This window comes from Xiphophorus hellerii, chromosome 1 (assembly GCF_003331165.1).
Source record: "Xiphophorus hellerii strain 12219 chromosome 1, Xiphophorus_hellerii-4.1, whole genome shotgun sequence".
In the NCBI taxonomy this organism is placed as follows: domain Eukaryota; kingdom Metazoa; phylum Chordata; class Actinopteri; order Cyprinodontiformes; family Poeciliidae; genus Xiphophorus; species Xiphophorus hellerii.
The window spans coordinates 18,770,719-18,775,155 of record NC_045672.1 but is presented as its reverse complement, the minus strand read 5'-3'; the positions used below and the strand labels follow the sequence as shown (position 1 = coordinate 18,775,155).

The following is a 4,437-nucleotide window of genomic DNA, read 5'->3' as shown; positions in this document are numbered from 1 at the left end:
CACTGTTTAACCCCAGTGTGAGCCAGCCAATCAGATAGTGCGACGTTTCGGCAGTGTTTTGGCAAAGTGACTGAATGAAAACCACAGCGACCTCTGTTGGACCAGACTCATGACAGCAACTGAAGTACTGCAGTGATTCTGAAGCTCTGAAGTAGTACCACAAAAGCAACTGCACTACTGGCCTCTCTGCAGATGAAATTGTACAATATGCAATTTTCACTTTTTGAGCTGAGTCACTTAAGTTTTTTCAAATAATGTCAAAGGTATGAATATTCGGCTTTTAGGTTTTCTTTTGGGATTCATGTCTGGAGAAAGTGCAAACCACTCAATTCAAGGTACCCCAATCTCCAGCAGCAACTCACTAACAGCGACTCAGCTAGAGAAACTACTCATTACCTTAGATCAACATTATCAGAACAAGAATCCAGAGAAACCTCCACTAGTTTATAAATCATAGACTACTTATTCTTAAAGTGTTTTTGTACTTTTTTCCTTTCCTTTGGTTTTTGTTGTTTTGTTGCATTTCTTTCTAATTCATGTAAAGCACTTTGAATTGTCTTGTTGCTGAAAATGTGCTATACAAATAAAACTACCTTACCTTACAATCCATCCCAATAAGCTGCATTGACTAGACACACCTGCCCACACTGTAACACTGTTACCAAAGGTTCCTCTGGTGACAACAGGGGCTGATGAATAGTTCTCTGACATTTCCAACGTTATTGACTGCAATGCTTTCTGATCATGTTCTGACTATCTGTGCTACCTCGTCAGATTTTCCTACCGTAGCATGGATAGATGGCTATGTCTATCTGTTGGTGCCACACATCTAAAACTTCTTAAGTGACATTTACAAACTGAAAACTACAGCAGGCTGTGTTAATGTCAAAATATTATCATTGGATAACATTTTTGAGTGACGAGCCTGAAGTGGAAGCTTAGGGGTTATGCTTAGCATAGCATTGGAACAATTTATATACACGACAAAAACACAAAAGTATCACTTCCTTCATCAGAATATCTTTTCCGTTTAAAATGTTTGCACTAATCCTTTTATGAGAATATTCTACCTTTTAAAAAATATTTTAAATACAGAGGTATTTGTAAGAATCAAACAGTATCAGACGGGTGAAACAGGTTTTTATTGAAATTAAATAAAACACAGACATCTACAAATACAGATCACCGCAAGCTCTTTTTGCACATTAATACATTGTATGGTAGTCTGTTATCAAATACAGCGTGGCCACAATGTGTCCACCGGATTGCGCAGGTCACTGTACACCTAATATACACTATTACACCGCTATTACACACACAAGTAGTTAAACTGTTGTTTTATGGGTTCCTTTATTAAGGACGACTGTTGACAGACAAGATATGAGAGCAACAATGAGCATCTCCATTAATTCACAGCCGTTACAGCACTGGATTCTCTTTGACCTGCTTCAAAATCAATATTTACAACCTGGCACAAAAAATTATTCCACCTTAGCTCACTTCTAGCACACAAACAATTATAGCAGCACTATTCTGTAAGTGCTTCTAACTTACTCAAACCAACAAATATTCGATTTATTTCAAACAGGTCTTCAAAAACAAGCAATTTGTAGGACAGAAAAAAAATCCTGCATACATAACCAACAAAATAATTGGCTTACCACTCCTTTGCTGTTTGAAAAGGAATAGGAAGAACACTTATTTAATCCTATCTTTATCTCAATTTAATGCATTTCTGTATAAATACCCTAATTATCAAAAGTTTGTAATTAAAACAATGTTATAATATTCATCTTCCTGTTCGATATACTGTGCTTAAGAGCCAACAAACAAAATATATTTCATAGTCAAAATGGTTACAAACTAACTCATAAGACAAGAAAAATCTATGGAAACATAATAGTAATAATGACAATTTAAATAACAATCAGACATACAGCCATAGAATAATTACCAACACAGACAAATTCTTCTTAATTTGTGTTTAACATGTTTAATGGATGGATTAATGGAGTTCATCTGGGTCAGAAAGCGGCTTCTCATTAGGACGGTATAGTTAAATCCTAATTTTCTTCTCTCAGATCTGCCCAGCAGGAAAAGTTCGTTGTGTCTCCTCTCTTCCAGTCTCCATCGACTCAGTGTGACATAGCGACTCAAACTCAACAGGTCAGGCCACTTTCAGGCGGTTTGATCTCAAATCTCCCCCACCAATGGCGCCTCAGATGAGAGAGTCGTAGAGATACACTGGCGACCCGGTCGGCTCATTACTGACGGTACTGGAGTCTGATTCCATCAAGCTGCTGTGGCACACCTGATGAAACTCTCCCTCCTCAGACACAAATAAAAGGGAAAAACAGGAAATCAGAGATAAATTATTTTCATCAACATTTATTATGTTGCTGTGATGGAAAATAAAAACCCAACTGGGAAGAAAGAAGCTGCTGAGTGGAGGACCCAAAGGAAGAAGTCTTTGACTTCTGATCCAAACAGGAAGAAGACATTTAAATTTATTTTGGACATTTAAAATGTCTTCCAGTTCTAGTATTAAATGTTAATTAGAATTTAAAGTTTATTGATATTTGAGAATGGGTTTTTGCATCATTATGCCATAGCCACTATATTAGTTGACAATGGTATTAAAACAATATAATCGTTTAAGGCAATAACTTCTGAGACAATTTGTTGTCTGGCAAAATTTAAGTTGACGACTGTCGCAATAAGTTTTGCTGGATGGTAAGTTGTCTGTGAAGTTATTGCCATAAACACTAATTAGACCATTTTCAACTATTACAATGGCTATAGCATAATAATGCAAGAACACATTCTCTAAGATCAATAAATGTAAAAACTCAACTGGGAAGAAAAAAGCTCCTGAGTGGAGGACTGAAGGGAAGAAGTCCTCTTCATTCTCAAACTTTAAATTCTAATGAATATTTAATACTGGAACTGGAAAACATTTACAATATCCTAAATACATAAACAAACTACAAAATAAAAGAAATTATAAAGTCTCTGGTCTCAACTAAACTGTTTTTTTTAAGAACAATTTTGTTTATAAAGCACCAGACTGAAGACTTTATTCATCCCGTTTTTGGTAGAAACACAGAAACAAATCATGCAAATGGAAATTGAGGACAGGAAGGCAACAACAGGACAGCTGCAGGTTCCAAGTCAAACCCTTTAACGACTCAAGAACGAAATCACTTTCAGAAACTCGCTTTTTAATATTACCTAAATAAACAGCAAAATACCTGCAGTATTCCTTAAGAAAGATTGCTAACAATGTTTCAAGTCAATATGGAGAACTATCAGAAAGCGTCACCTGGGAAAGCTTCCAGGGTTTCCTCCAGAAAACTTGCTGGACCTGGTGGAAGAGCTGCTAAGGTCGTCCATCAGCGGTCTGCTACGTGTTTGAGTTAACAAATGTCAAGTTACAGAAAGTCTGAGGTGCAGGATCAGGCATCAAAACTCAGAAGTAACAGCACGTGAAGCCAATAGGCAACTGATGGGACGGCATAATTGGTTCACAACTCCGCAGTCAGTTCAACATTTCAACTTTAAACCTTTACTTTAATCTGTCTTTACTGTCACTAGTGTAGAAAAATTCCCATCTAAAATAACAACCCAAAGCCTGTTGGGGAGGGGTGGGGGGGTCGGGGAATAAAGCCTGTTGGCCCAACAGGGTGATAAAACACTGGGAGAAACTGACTTCTGTCCATAGCTCTGGTTGTAAGCGGGAACCCTGTCTATATCACCATCTCCAAATATGAACATTCTGTGTTTATATTTCTAAGCAATCTTTGGGCTGCTCTTAGTCCTATCCCTCACCTAGGCCCGTTTGTCCCGGCAGACCTGACCCAAAGAGAGGCATGAAGCCTCTGACGGCTCCTAGGATCACTGGGACACTCAAACCCCTCCACCACGATAAGGTGGCAGCCCACGGAGGGGAAAAAACAAAGCCAGAAACAGTTCCATTCTCTGACCTGAACTGATCTGGAGAGAGGCCAGAAGGTGGCGCTCTGGTGTTTCTAACTAAACAGTTAGTTTAGTTAGAAACAATACCTTTTCTAACTAAAAAGTTTAGTTAGAAACTAAGCTTTTTGTTTGCTCAGTTATTTTTCTCTCCACAGAAGCTACACCTGGTCTGGCGTTGACTAGCTGTGGTTGCTTCCTGGAACAGGGCATTGGCTGACATGATGCTGCCATCGCCTCACCATGCTCCCTCTCCTTTTCATTTCCACGAACATGGAAAGTTCTCTGGATCAGCGGACCTGGTGTTGTGTCTCTGCTCTCTTCTCTCAGCTCCAGTCGGTCATGGCAGATGGCTGCTGGTACTGAGCCCAGTTCTGGTTCTGCTGGAGGTTTCTTCCTGGTTGAGGGGAGTTCTTCTTCTCCACTGTCGCTACATGCATGCTCTGTATGAGGGACTGCTGTAAA

General features: G+C 39.0%; 1 long non-coding RNA gene across 1 annotated transcript; it reads right to left on the bottom strand.

The window, feature by feature from the left end:
• Positions 1–1,117: 1,117 nt before the first annotated feature.
• LOC116719666 (uncharacterized) lies at positions 1,118–3,905 on the bottom strand. The gene is made up of 2 exons (XR_004339241.1): positions 3,323–3,905; positions 1,118–2,326 (listed from the first exon to the last, which is right to left on the bottom strand). It is a non-coding gene; the product is annotated as an uncharacterized LOC116719666 (long non-coding RNA).
• Positions 3,906–4,437: the final 532 nt, after the last annotated feature.